This window comes from Symsagittifera roscoffensis, chromosome 1, assembly GCF_963678635.1.
Source record: "Symsagittifera roscoffensis chromosome 1, txSymRosc1.1, whole genome shotgun sequence".
NCBI classification, from domain to species: Eukaryota; Metazoa; Xenacoelomorpha; order Acoela; family Convolutidae; genus Symsagittifera; species Symsagittifera roscoffensis.
In genome coordinates, this window is record NC_087062.1 from 83,988,150 (window position 1) to 84,003,194 (window position 15,045).

At 31.5% G+C, this 15,045-nt stretch overlaps 2 protein-coding genes across 2 annotated transcripts in view; both read right to left on the bottom strand.

The window, feature by feature from the left end:
- Positions 1-2,702, bottom strand: part of LOC134851307 (potassium channel subfamily K member 2-like) — a 34,495-nt gene extending 31,793 nt beyond the window's left edge. Inside the window, exon 1 of the mRNA XM_063867333.1 lies at positions 2,692-2,702. The gene's annotated coding sequence lies outside the window, so the exon portion shown is untranslated. The remainder of the gene's footprint in view (positions 1-2,691) is intronic.
- Positions 1-15,045, bottom strand: part of LOC134851282 (uncharacterized) — a 534,247-nt gene that overhangs the window by 244,324 nt on the left and 274,878 nt on the right. The gene's annotated exons all lie outside the window — the stretch shown is intronic.

Sequence of the window (15,045 nt, forward strand, 5' to 3'; positions counted from 1 at the left end):
TGGACAGCCAAGCGTGCCCTTCTTTCTGCGGTAAAATCAGCCAAATCGAACTGCTAGGATTGGTTGCGGCCAATGGACTTATTAAGTTTTGATTTTTTCAAAATTCAATTTTGAGTTTCAATTTACTTTTGGGTTAGAAAAAAAAGAAAAATCAAAAGGAATGTTGGAGGCTTTTTTTGAAACCCTATCCCCAAGTTATTTTAAGTACAAAGTGATATAATCGTTAATAGCAAGAAATATATCTCGGGTTTGTTGTCCCAGATGGATTAAGCGTTAATAGCAAGAAATATATTTCGGGTTTATTGTCCCAAACTGGCCCAAATGGCATTTTTTAATCCTCCATAGTTTTACGAAAAATAATTACAAGTAAAACATTTTTATATGAATTCAGGACAACATATCAATACATTATGAAAAATATTTCAGAAATTCTATTGAAAGTTTCTAGTTAAAGTCGAAAAAAAAAATCCTTATGAGTAGTAATTGCCTTAAAAACTTGGATGGATTCTATATAAAAAGAAACAAAAAAAATAAAAACCGTTTTAAAACTTTTTGAGATTTTTTAAAATTATCTAATCCCGATTAAGTCTCCGCTGACGCATGAAAAGCGCGAAACATTTGCGTGTTAATTGTCCCAAATTGGTCAAATTGGCAATTTTTAAACACACATAGACATAATTTTTTTGCAGAAAAAGATCACAGGTATATATTTTTATGTCTGGAGAAAAAACCACCCCGAGCACAAATGTTCCGTCTTTCACTTCAAAAGTCGGAACAAAAGCGACTGAAAATACCTCGGCTTTGAATGATGTGCGTTGCTGCCACTTCTTAAGTTTTTTTTGTTAACTTAATGTGATCTAGTTTTACAATGTTTTAGGCGATTGTAGTTGAAACAGAGAAATCGATTTAGAATTTTATGAGGATACCTAATGATCTGTCAAAATTTTGCACTGATAATTAATGTAAGAAAAGCTATAAATTCTTCTAACAGTATTATGGTTAATAGCTACCTTTGTTGGCGAGGTAACGATTTATATATGGCACAAGTTGAAGCTGAATATAAAAAATTGAATCGTGAGAAATCCATTTTATGCAAAAATTTTGGCCAGCAAAAGCTTCTCAAAATTGATAAGAAAACAACTCAAAATACAGATTGAGGAAAAAAATGTGAAAAATTAGGCTGCCCAAAGAGCAAAAACATTTTTCTCGAATTTTTGAAAAGGGGACAGATTATTTGTGCTCGGTGTGATTTTTTCCAGAACAATTTCGATTGTTAACTAGCCATTTTTGACCGAACTTCCTAAATCATCTGAATCAAGCTCGAATTTAAAATGATGTTTGAGTTGTAATTTATTTTAGTAAACTTATGGAGGTTTGAATAAAAACAATTTTTGTACTTTTCCAGTTCTGGCAAAAAATTCTCTCGTTGACTTCCAACGGTAGTCATCCAGCAGTTTTTTTTTAAATTGTTCTTTAATGACTGAAAGGAACATAGTCAAATCTCTTGCAATTAAAACATGTGAACAAAATTTTAGAGCATTTTAAATTCATTCAATACAAAAGTTCTAATCTGAAGCTTCATTTTTTGACAACACTCTTTTTCAAAAATAATCTATTTTTAAGATCAGTTTCAAGCGATTCATCTCAGCTGCATTCAGTGAAAGTTTTAATAATTGGATGTTACCAGTTTATCAGGGTCTAAAAATAGGCTTCACTATCTGTAATAAGTCTTACTCGCGGAAAGCAATTGTAAGAACAGCTGGTTTTAGGAAAAAATTCGGGTTATTCAGCTCAATTGTCTCGCTTAGGATAACTCGCATCGCATGAACAATGTTTGTCACTCCTTTTATTCGAGAATGTACTTTCTCCTATGGAATATTTCTCCGCATATTGTGAGAACTAACCTTTTCAGAATCGGATAAACAAGTGAGTGATTGGATTCAACTAATGAGTTTCCATAGAAAATAGCTGAGATCATTTTCTCACGTTCACGATAAAAACTTGAAGTTCTAAGCTAATTTTATTCAAATGAGGCAATTTAGAGTGTGCAAACCGGATTTAGTTTTACTTTTGTCCATTAGAGTAGAAACCAAAACAAGACTGCTTGTATCAGGGCGAAGCCCTGAATGTTCCGACTGCCTTTTAAGGTCTCTGGAGCAGTAATAACAAAAATAACATTAACAAATTAAATGTACAAAAAATGAAAAAAAAATTTTTTTCAAAAATTTGAGATTTTTCGATGAAAATCATCACCCCACACGCCTTATAAACTACAAAAGAATAAATTTCGCTCCTTTTAACAAATTCAATTATGGCAAAAAAGCTTCTTTAAACCAATTTGGAACGATTTCTAAGACGGATTGAATCTCCGCTCACGCGTTAATAGCGCGAAATTTCTTGCGCGTTAATTGTCCCAAAATGGCCAAAATGGCAATCTTTAAACCCCCATAACTATACAAAAAAAGAGCACAGGTGAAATATCTTTTGAAATTCGAGCTTATGAAACAATACCTTTTCAATGATTTAAAAAATTCAGTCAAAAATGGCTAGTTTAAAAGTCGAATTTTTTCTGAAGAAAAAAAAACCCACCCGAGCACAAATATTCCCTTACTTTCGCTATGAACGTCGGAACAATAAGAATCTAAATGTATTTATTAGTCTAACTTAGAAGAATATCTGAAAAGAAGTTACCTGCTTTCCAATTTAATTTGTATAAAAATGATTTTTTTTTTGCAAAAACTAATCACATAATTATTCACGCATTTTCGTTTCTATTGTTTTTGCTTCCAATTTGTTGCTGGAGTTTTTAAGTGCGTTTGATTGCTGTAGCAAATTCTGCCCCAATTTGCCCATAAAACCAATATTCTACACAATTTGCTACGTATTCTCACTCAAATTGCATTGCAATTATTGATTTAAATTTTTAAACACAATAGATACATTTATAATGACTTGCCACTAGCATATATGCCTGTGGTAAATCCTTACATATATATTTATGGTGTTTAGAGCTTGAAAATCATTAATTGCAATTCCACAAGTATAAAATAGACTTACCACTATCGAGTCATTTTGTCCGAAATTTTGCACTCCCGAATAACCTGCCAAGCTTAATGTGATCTAATGTAAGCTATTCCGTAATTCTGAAAGCTTCTATTTTAAACTTGGTGCAATAAACGCTAAAAAAAGGAGAAATAGTGAGAAAAATGTCCACTTTTGTCCCTCCTATTATTTAGAGGCGCTGCGTGTGATTTCTACTGTTGCCATCATTTCCAAAATTTCCTTTTTTCACCCGAAAAGTTAATTTCCTGAGCTATGGAGTGATTGATTTATCAGATCGACGCCAATCTAAGTCGCTGAGATGTCACTGATAAGAAAAAAATGAGAAATTTGTAAAGAAAAGATAGATTGTAGATGTTCTTTAACTTGATCATACAAAAGCAGATGAGCTTAACTGAAACAATCGATTGTGTTTTGTTACAAAATTCAAATTAACTCATACAGTTCCATGTTTGAATATAATTAGCAAAAATGAAGTGCAGTATTAATCCGCACGTCAAAATGTCGGTTTGAAAAGGTGTTTGTTTTGAAAAGCACTCTAGGTAGGCAATTACTGGTTTTTCCTTTTTTTCCTGATTTAAATAATGCCTTTTTAAAAACACCGTTTGCTTGCTGTGGACAACAAATATCATGGTCTCAAACATAATATTAATGAGAAATTTTTTGCATCCCAGGGACAAGGATATAAGATTTTCATAAAACTTTCGAAAATTTGAACTACTTTTTCGGGGTCGATCAAATTGATTTTTTCAACTCCGAGAAACACCATGAAGAATCTAATTTGCCATAACAAATTCTACGCCACAGTCAGAAAAGTGCCAAAATTTCAGTTTTAGGGCAACTTTTAACCAAAAAATGCGTTTTTTTGGGCCATTCTCCCCTCAAAAATAGTATTCGCATATATTGGTGCCAAATGCGTCTTGAGAAAATTCTTAGGGTAATAAGTCAGAAACGGCTTAGATCGTAGCAAATTAGGATACATTTTGGGTGGTCAGGTGGGCGAAAACAAACGACCGCCCGATTTTTTTTCAATACGCGGCGTAAAAAGACCAAATGCTTAAAAGACGACTAAAAACAACTAACGCCAGATATAAACGACCAAAAATTAGAAACCAAAAAATTAGCAAAAAAAGTTGAGCCATTGCCCAGAGATGAACGTTTAAATATGATGAGCTGTTCAGAGGAGTCTTCAGCTCAAGTCAATCACTCAGACAATAAAAAATTTGGTTGAAATTATGATGTTAAAATGAAAATAAAAAGATTGATATAAGTAATAACATCGAAGACAATCATGATATCAGGGATTAAGCTGGGATTGGCATCTCGGGCAATACAGGGAAAGAATGATTGCCAAAAAAGTAATCCAATACAATTTTTTTCAAAAACCGTATGGGTTTTTGGAGTTTCAAAAAAATGTTAAATAAAAAATAAACTTAGAGAAATAAGAGAGTATTAAAGAATAAAGCTTCTAAGAAAGCGAAACCGCAAATGTTTTGATTCTTTAAAGTGTCTTAATGAAAAACTTAATAAGGTTGTTTGAAAACCTTTCCACACCCTAAGTAGGGTACAAAATGATATTTAGACTTCTATCACTCAAAGTAAAATACAAAGTGACATCTAGATAACCATTATGATTATTTTTTAATAATTAATAATTAGCAAGCACCAAATTTAATTGGTATGATATCTGAGCCAACATTTTTCGCTAAACTTGTTATGCGATGATAAAAAGTCGAGATAATTTATCAAAAATTGACAGTTTACGAACGCCTCAATTATTTTAAAACAAAATCATATGTTAACTACTTTTATAATATTATTTTTGAGAGTCATGAATGTAGTGAAAACTCTCATATAGAACATATTGGTCTTTTGTGTTTTTTTTTCAGTAGTCTTAAACTTTATTCAATTAAATTTGATTTTTCGTTGTCTGAGTTTGAACTTCTTTTCAAGTTCACTTCATTTCCTTTGTTAAAAAGGTGGCAATGTCACAATCACACAGCAGAAGTGTATAGATCACAAAAAATGTGAACAACTTCTGGTTTCAAAAAAAAGTTAATTGTCGAATTTTGTCAGTGAAATGAAAAATTCACCTAAAATTCCATTTTAAAAAATTGGATTAACTTTATGAAAAACGTCTATCATAAATTGTTTTTGATTTTTAAAGAACTTTAAGGCCTTGTTTTTTTTTCTATCAAAAAGGTTATCAAACTCTTTCAAAAACAAGCGAGTGTTTTTTCGATTATCTTAGGTCCATGACTATTTTCTAGCAGTCTGACTTTGTTTTCAATGTTTCAACTCAGGGCATCAATGTTTCTCAGTTGGTTTATTTCATCAAAAACGGTTAGATCAGATCTCTAAAATAGTCTCAAGTTAAACTGCCCGAGCCTAAACATTCTATCGTTTTCCCTATGTTTTTAGCTTTTTACTTCCAATATATACTTCCTGTAAGATAATTAGCTTTTTTACTTCCAATGATAACAATTTTACTTCAGATAGCATTTATAGTTCAAACTAAAACGTAAAAATGCGCTGGAAACTTTGGTAACATCCCAAATGGCATAATTTCCGAATGGTATTGAATTTAAACTTTTCCCAAATGGCATAATTTTCAAGTTTTTATTGTAATTTAAACGTTTTCTATCAATTTCTAGTTCTAACGAACGAAAACATGTGAAAAAGATTTAGAAATAATTGATTCCAAACAAATGCTAAGCGACACTTTTGTATGAAAAATTGACCACTTGAAGCTCATCAGTAACAGCAAGCTTACTCTTTTCGCTTTTGATAATAAATTTTGCAATTTTTTTCAAGATAAAACGTCAATCAACATTTGAATTGACAGTTTGACTAATTTTCCCACATGGTTCGCAAAAAAGTTGTTCTCGATTTTTTTAATGCAACTTTTGCTTGAAGTTTCTGCCATTTGGGAATTTTTTTCATTTTTATGCCATTTGGGAGTTATGCCATTTGAGACGTTATCGAAATTTTGAAGAACTGGTTCAATTTTAATTTAACATCGTTGAAAAACATTCAAAACAGAACAGACGATTTTCTACAAATACGCACAACGGATGATTTTCCCATATAAGCACAACAAATATGGGAAAATCTATCATATATTTTGTTCACACCATTTGAAAAGTTTAAGAAAAAACGAAAAAAAAAGTTCAATAGATGACAAAAAATAGAAAATAATCTTTAAAAGTTTCGTAAGAAAGACAGTTACATTTTTTTTAAGTGAGTTTACCAGAGCCAATTTTGTTCTATCTATGTCGCATTTGCTGCGTTGTCTTAAAATTAAAAAATGTGAAATTGAAGAAGTAATTATATGCACAAATGAGGTTACTTAAATTCGTCCGCAACTCAAAAATTTAGAAGACAATAAATCAGCACAATAACAATAACCCGACAATAACAAATTTTGGCCGACATTTGTAATGCTTGAATCTGAAAAGTTTTCAGTGGAAAGTGCAAGGTGTTTTCTGTAAAGTCTTTGTATTGCTTAGTTAGTTCACGTTCAGCATTTTAGAAAAAAATCAGCGTAGAAAAAAAGAAGGAAAAAGTTTACTGATGGAAACCAATCGTGTTCTAGATTATGAAATCAGGGTAATATCGATTTATATCATGAAAGTAGAATTAAACAAAATCCTGATTGTAATGATAACATCAAGCATTTTTTAAACAGCAACGATAAATCATTAAAAAGAGTAGTCGTTGCTCAAGATTCAGCGGTCTGTCAAGATTGCAAAACAAACTATACGAAAAAAGTTTCAACACTTTTGAAAGTGTGTCTGAATTTTTTTAATTTCTTTTTTGGAGTAAGCTCTACAATTTCTTGCATGAAGTGCTGTAAGAATCTTCGCGGCTCAGTTTTTCGTTGCTAATACTACGTTTCTTATAACTTAGCCAATGTTCAGATTGCGTTTTTTATTATCTTCAAATCACGTCTGAAACGTTTTACATTTGATGTCTCATTGGAGCCTTTTTATGGCTTATGATACGTGAATTCGATTGAATAAAAAAAGAAAACAATTCTTTTTAAAAATTATAATTAGAAAACGCTCGAAAACAAATTTTCTGCCTTTTTTCAAAAGTTTAAATACAATAAAAGCCAACAACAATTATTTTCACTGCCTTTATCTTTTTTTTTCTTCTGTTTTTAGTGTTTTCATTATTAGTTTTATTTGTTTTTATTGGCTCTCGGTACTTGAAAAACAGAGGTAGAACTTTTTATAGCATCCAAAAACTTACCTTATCTCAAAGGGGTCCTCAAAATTTATACCGTTGCAGATGAAGTTTCAACTTCAAATCAACTCATCGATCAGATAAAGTTTTCAACTTCAAATCAACTCATCGATCAGTTAAAGTTTTCAACTTCAAATCAACTCATCGATCAGTTAAAGTTTTCAACTTCAAATCAACTCATCGATCAGTTAAAGTTTTCAACTTCAAATCAACTATCGATCAGTTAAAGTTTTCAACTTCAATTCAACTTAATCAATCAGATAAAGTTTTCAACTTCAATTCAACGCTCGCAACCACCGAATGTTTCACAAGTCTTAGGAAAATCTTCAAAACGCTTTGTTTTGTTTTGTATTTGGATTCTTATTTTTTTCTTAACAACTTCTAACAACTTTCAAGATTCTTGACACAATTTTGCCATTTTTTCAATTATTTTCAGTTTTTTTTCTTCTAAATATTTTTAAATATTGGACAAAAAAGGAGCGTGGGGTTAGCAGTTAAGGATAAAAATACACCCTTAATACTGAAAAAAAAACAGATTGCAGTCGAATTTCTACAGATAATGTAGCAACATTCGAACAAAAATTGATTGGCCTGTAAGGGACTTATGAGTATACCTATTATGTAAATTTTCTGTAGCAAAAAATGTTCTAAATTGAATATGTCAATTAAATGTTCATTTGCCTAGAAAAAATTGTGACTAGAACATTGATGATGCGAATGAAAATTGAAGTTTAGCATAATTTAATTTTTCATTTAATTCATTTCAACCCTTAGATTTCGAAATGAATTACAAAATAGCTTCAGAAACAAAATTGCAAAACTCGATAGTTTGCGGCTTTAAAAAATTCTCCGCGAGCGACTTTGAAAAACAACTCAATCGTTTGTGGTAAAAAGATTCTCCCAGAGTGATTTTTGATCTCTTTTTCTCCGATGAAGAATTTTCTTGAGAACAAAAACTATCTTTATAAATTATATTTATTTAGTTGAGATTCTGATGGTTTTCTTTTTAAAAATTATAATTAGAAAACGCTCGAAAACAAATTTTCTGCCTTTTTTCAAAAGTTTAAATACAATAAAAGCCAACAACAATTATTTTCACTGCCTTTATCTTTTTTTTTCTTCTGTTTTTAGTGTTTTCATTATTAGTTTTATTTGTTTTTATTGGCTCTCGGTACTTGAAAAACAGAGGTAGAACTTTTTATAGCATCCAAAAACTTACCTTATCTCAAAGGGGTCCTCAAAATTTATACCGTTGCAGATGAAGTTTCAACTTCAAATCAACTCATCGATCAGATAAAGTTTTCAACTTCAAATCAACTCATCGATCAGTTAAAGTTTTCAACTTCAAATCAACTCATCGATCAGTTAAAGTTTTCAACTTCAAATCAACTCATCGATCAGTTAAAGTTTTCAACTTCAAATCAACTATCGATCAGTTAAAGTTTTCAACTTCAATTCAACTTAATCAATCAGATAAAGTTTTCAACTTCAATTCAACGCTCGCAACCACCGAATGTTTCACAAGTCTTAGGAAAATCTTCAAAACGCTTTGTTTTGTTTTGTATTTGGATTCTTATTTTTTTCTTAACAACTTCTAACAACTTTCAAGATTCTTGACACAATTTTGCCATTTTTTCAATTATTTTCAGTTTTTTTTCTTCTAAATATTTTTAAATATTGGACAAAAAAGGAGCGTGGGGTTAGCAGTTAAGGATAAAAATACACCCTTAATACTGAAAAAAAAACAGATTGCAGTCGAATTTCTACAGATAATGTAGCAACATTCGAACAAAAATTGATTGGCCTGTAAGGGACTTATGAGTATACCTATTATGTAAATTTTCTGTAGCAAAAAATGTTCTAAATTGAATATGTCAATTAAATGTTCATTTGCCTAGAAAAAATTGTGACTAGAACATTGATGATGCGAATGAAAATTGAAGTTTAGCATAATTTAATTTTTCATTTAATTCATTTCAACCCTTAGATTTCGAAATGAATTACAAAATAGCTTCAGAAACAAAATTGCAAAACTCGATAGTTTGCGGCTTTAAAAAATTCTCCGCGAGCGACTTTGAAAAACAACTCAATCGTTTGTGGTAAAAAGATTCTCCCAGAGTGATTTTTGATCTCTTTTTCTCCGATGAAGAATTTTCTTGAGAACAAAAACTATCTTTATAAATTATATTTATTTAGTTGAGATTCTGATGGTTTTCACTTATTTGCACAATCCATTCAAAGCTGTTTACAAAAATTTTTGGCAAAAAACGATCATGTTGTATCTATAAAAGTCGATTTATATCCACCAAATCATTTTTATATCCTAAACGGATTACCGTAAATTGACTTTTACACAGTAAATTATCCGTAAAAAAATTGATTCATTTTCAGGTTTTTCAGTGCGGTTTACAGAGCTTCTGAAAACTTAGCGCAACCTAGAATAAGAGACAACCAGAGAATAATCACACCTGATGTAAATGAATCGTCGGTATAAATTTTCAAGCAGTCTGAATCCAATCAAACAAATTTTTGCATAGATAAATTTTTTAATGGTTGTAGTTATAATTTCAATGAGTGTTGTGAAAATCATATCAAAATTTAAACAGTGGTAAGGTTTTTCTGAGCAATTGAGAAAACATCAATTGGCTTGACATATTTTTTCGAATCTTCAGGCAGATTTTTGCAAGTAAGATTGAAACAATCTACATAAAAACAAAACGTTTTTAAGGCGTTACGGATCGAAAAAGTTATAGATTTTTGTTCGTCATTTTTCTAATAATTGCTGAATACAACGGTTTCGGAGTCTCGTTTGTAAGTGAATTGCATTAAATACTCCCTTATTGATTACAAAGTAGAGGCTGACTAAACAACCAATAAGGCTTCTGAGGCTGCAAATGATTTACGTTTTAGTTTATGGCAATTCCTAAGGCTGTAGTTATATACCTCGAGGGGGTTTATTGGGAAAAAGGTATCACTTTTATCGAATTAGATTAGTATTAAAAATTTGTGCATGTTTTAATTTCTCCAGTCAAATTTGGACTTTATAACTGGAAATTTTAACTGAAAAAATCATTTCACCTATGATCCTTTTTTTAAAAACTATGGTGATTAAAGATTCCCAATTTTGCCAACTTGGGACAATATTGCGCTTTTTTTGTGCTATTATCGCGTAAGCAGAGATTCAATCCGTCTTAGAATTCTTTCTTTCAAAAAGAAGTTGGGGATTGCTAATTGGTCTTCATGAAAATTTGCTTTAGGAAAAATATATCATTTCTACTTAACATAGCATAAGAGAGGATCGTTCCTTTTTTTTCAAACATACGCAAGTAGAATGTGGCTGGGACTGTTTCGTTTAAAACAAGTCTCTGATTTTCATAAAGTGAACACTTTTCCGTATAGCAAAAAAGGCAGTCGGAACAAACAGAGTTTCTCCATGATACGAGCAACCTTGTGAGCACTTTGCATGCAGTTTCTTGTTTTCCTTGAAAAATGTAAAGAGGCTGCTGTTAGTTTACTTCGGCCTTTCGTCAGACAAAGAGTAAAGTTCTTTTGCTGCTACTTAGCGACAACTCCTGTTTCTCTAACACAACGTTTCCTTAGAAAATTTATTCCTACATCTCGCCGTTCAAAATATAGTTCATAAAAAACATACGTAAAAAAACTGATTTGAGTAAAGAGTTAGGACCACTGCAGTAAGAAGAGAATTTCCCGTAGTCTGATATGGTTGTTGTATTTCGTCTTTGTGATAGTTTTTTTGTAAGCATTTGAAATCTAAAAACAATTGCTTGCACAAAACATGGTCATTTTTTTGTCTTGGGATAACAGGCACACAACAGCTCGTAAAATGAAACCTGAAAGAATTTTTGTTAGGATTTAACAATTAATAAAAGCAGTGAATCCTATTTGAAAAGCATTTGTTGCGTTTTTATTCTTCTTTGACAATTTCAGTTTTTGACAAAACGAGGCTTAAAATGGGCAAAATGATACAACTGAAACACATCCCTACCTTGAAATTAAATATAGCAATTTTCTTATACAAAAAGTCAGGTTTCAGCATCGAAGTACCGCAAAATAGCCTTTCTATACATGCTCAATTCAACTTTTGGAGATTTTTATCAATTGAGGGAGCAAGATACTACCTCTTCCAAAATATTCCAAAACAATGTGATCTCTTTTTTTCAATGTTTGTTTATTTTTTTACAAAAAGACACTAGTTTCAAGTTGTGTTGAGTTGATCTTGAAAGGAACGCGGCTTCCATTTATATTAGTTCGTCAAACTCGGTTAGGGTATCATAATGCAAATTTGACAACCTAAACAAGCGTTAGCTCACATTTTATTTAACTAGAAACAAGACTGCTCTCGTATATCTAGGCAAAGAATGTTCCGACGGTCTGTTAATTCATATCGAATAGTTTTTGGTAAGAAAAAATATTGATAACCAATAATTTTTGGACAATATCAAGGTGTGAAATGTTGAGTCGTATGAAATTAATACGACCAATCCGATTAGCTACTCTCAATTCAATTTGGAACGATTTTGTTGTGCGGTATATTTCACCACGCATAAAAAATTGGCGTTGCGCTCTGAGCGATACGAATAAGTTCTTCAAAGCGTGCATAATTTAATCCAGAACATGCCAAATTGGCAATTTTCGAATCCCAAGAACTTTACAAAAAATAATTGGATGTGAAATTTGGAATTTGGACTCAGGAAGTCGAAATCTTCAATCGGGTATAAAAACGGGTTTTTGTTCAAAACTATTATTTTTATCGGCAAAAATTGAGTGAATAAAAAAACCACACCGAGAATGAATATTCCGTTTTATTTGAAAGTCGGAACAGTTTTTTAAAAGTTAGCTTATTTCTCTTGATTATTGTGTAGTTGAGCCTAATATTTATCCATTTTCACTGAAAATGTTGTTTTTTCTTGCGTATGGTGGACGACCACTTTAAAAATGTTTTTGAAGCATAATTGACTCGACTGAAGTCAAATCGTTCGTACAGTTGTGTTAAAAGCTAAGGAAAAAGAGCGGTTGAGAGTTATTGTTCCTACTTTCGAAGAAAACGGAATATTTATGCTCGGGTTGGTTTTTCTATTCAACCAATTTTCGCCGACCAAAATAATAGTTTTCGACAAATTTTTTTATACCGCCCCATTCAAGATATTGATTTCCTAGAAAATATTTTACCTTCGATCTTTTTTGTAAAGTTTTGGGGCTTTCAAAATTGCCAAATCGGCCATCTTCTGGACTAAATTATGCGCGCTTTGAAGAGTTTATTGTTCCGACTTTCGATACGAAAGTAACGGAATATTTGTGATCGGGGTGGGTTTTTTTTTGCTTCAGGCAAATTTCGACTTTTTAACTTTTGGACGGAATTTTTTAAATATCTTTCAAAGGGTATTGTTTTCCTGAGCCTAAATTTGAAAAGATATTTCACCTGTGATCATTTTTCAAAAAGTTACGGGGGTTTAAAAATTGACATTTTGCCCAATTTGGGACAATTAACGCGCGATATGTTTCGCGCTATTAACGCGCAAGCGGAGGTTTAATCCGTCTTAGAAGTTGTTCCAAATTGGTTAAAAGAAGCTTATTTGCCATAGTTCATTAGTTAATAGGAGCGAAATCTATCCTTTTGTACTTTATATGGCGTGTGGGGGGATAATTTTTATAGAAAAATTTCAAATTTTTAGAATTGTTTTTTTTTTTCATTTTGTTTGATTATATTTGATATGTTAATGATATTTATGTAATTAGTAATCCATAAACCTTAAAAGGCAGTCGGAACATTAAGGGCTTCGCCCTGATACGAGCAGTTTTGTTCACATTGCCGAAAGCGTATCGCAAATTATTTATGCTTGGCGATTTATCCCGCAAAATCGTTCCAAATTGAATTGAGGTTAGATAATTGGTCGTTTTAATTTCATACGACTCAAAACTTCACACTTTGATATTGTCCAAACTTTATAGGTTTTCAATATTTTCCCCCAAAAACTATTCGATATGCATGAAGGGACAGTCAGAACATTCAGGGTTTCGCCCTGATACGAGCAGTCTTGTTTAAACGTTGTTTTTGTTTGTCGGCGGTATTTTTTTTTGCACTAGCTTAAAATGCATCGGGATATTTTTTATTCATGCAGTTGGAAACGCAATCTCAAAGGATGATCCCAGCAATGAGTTTCAACAATTCTTAGTGATTGAACCGAGAGCGTTAGCTAGACTTTCATTTTAATTCTCTTATTAGAAAAAACTGCTTCAATGAATACACTCTAGGAAGTGATTTTTATCAGATTGGCGAGCGAATGAGTTAAACTGACAGGTCTGGAAAACAAAGTAATTGGAGTATTCGTTTCGAAGTATTCGTCAAGTTCCAGTCTTCTTCAAACCAAATCTTCATCGTATTTAGAACCAAGCATTTCAAGGAATTTTTTTTCCAGCAAAGAAATTAAAACCAAAAAACAATGCATGTTTACATTCGCACTCGATTAGTAAATGTTATCCATCATTTCAACAAAATCATTCAACAATAATTTACGCAGAAACAACTTCATGCAACTTCAAAAAATCCTAAGAAATTTTTTAATGAAATTAAATTTAATTCAAACGTCTGCCTAAAAAATGAAAATTTTTATTTTTGAAATTGCAAAAATCTACTTCAAAGATCGACAGAAAAAATTCTTTTTTAACTCAGTAGTCAAACAATTACATGTTTTAGGTTAAGTCGGAGTCTTCGTTGCAGTCTGAGGCGGAACAAGATCAGAGCATTTTTTTTTGTAAAAATTTTGAAACTCGGTGAGTTTTGAGGTTGTCAAAATAAGTTTAGAAAGTAACATAAACCAAATCTTTCAAAAATGGTCAGAATAAGACCACGTGATTACAAAGTTACGAAGCAGCAAGTAGAGAATTTCTACATTAACCAATCAAAATTGAGATAAGAATAGGAAGGTAGAAAAAAAACTGATTTTAAATTATATTTTTTTCTCAATTCTTATTGGTTATTATAGTGCTTGTTTACTTGCAGACGAGTATGACTACCCGGATGTCTACTTATAGGCCGCACTCCATTTTAAAATAAGTCTCTTTTTTATTCATACAAGCAGTATGAAATGATTTAATTGCACAGTTTGTTACCATCAATTTCTCGCTTGAGCTACAATATTGCTGACGGCACATTTGGTCTAGCATTGTTTTCCTATATCTTTTTCAAATAAATAAGAATTTTTTTCGAAACTACTTTTCCAAGTAGCCTTGTTATCGATTTGAATTTGCTAAATTTGGAGCATTAATTAGAATGCAACGTACTGGTATATTATCCGAGATATCAGGATTATTAAAAAATTCATAGAATTTGAAACTAATTAGCCATGCTTACGAGCACTGAAAATTTGTTAGTATAATACTTTAGAAGATAACATTTTTTAGTATGTGTAAATTTAGGAAGGATATATGAGGGGGAAGAATGAGCTTCCTTCCCATTCAATGCTGCTAACTAACCCCTAAATAGTACAGTAAAGGGTTTAGGAAGAGGAACAGTTGATAAGCTTGCTATGAAATGATAAAAGGTCCTTTTATCATTTGGTACTTTTAAGAAATCCAGTTTTGGCCGACCAACCTTAAAATTTATTTAAAGGCGCCTTCGGCGCCAATATATACTAATTTTGAGGGGAGAGCGCGCGCCAAAAAAACGCCTTTTTTGGACTATTTTTCAAAATTTTGCCTGCGGCGCACAAACTTTGG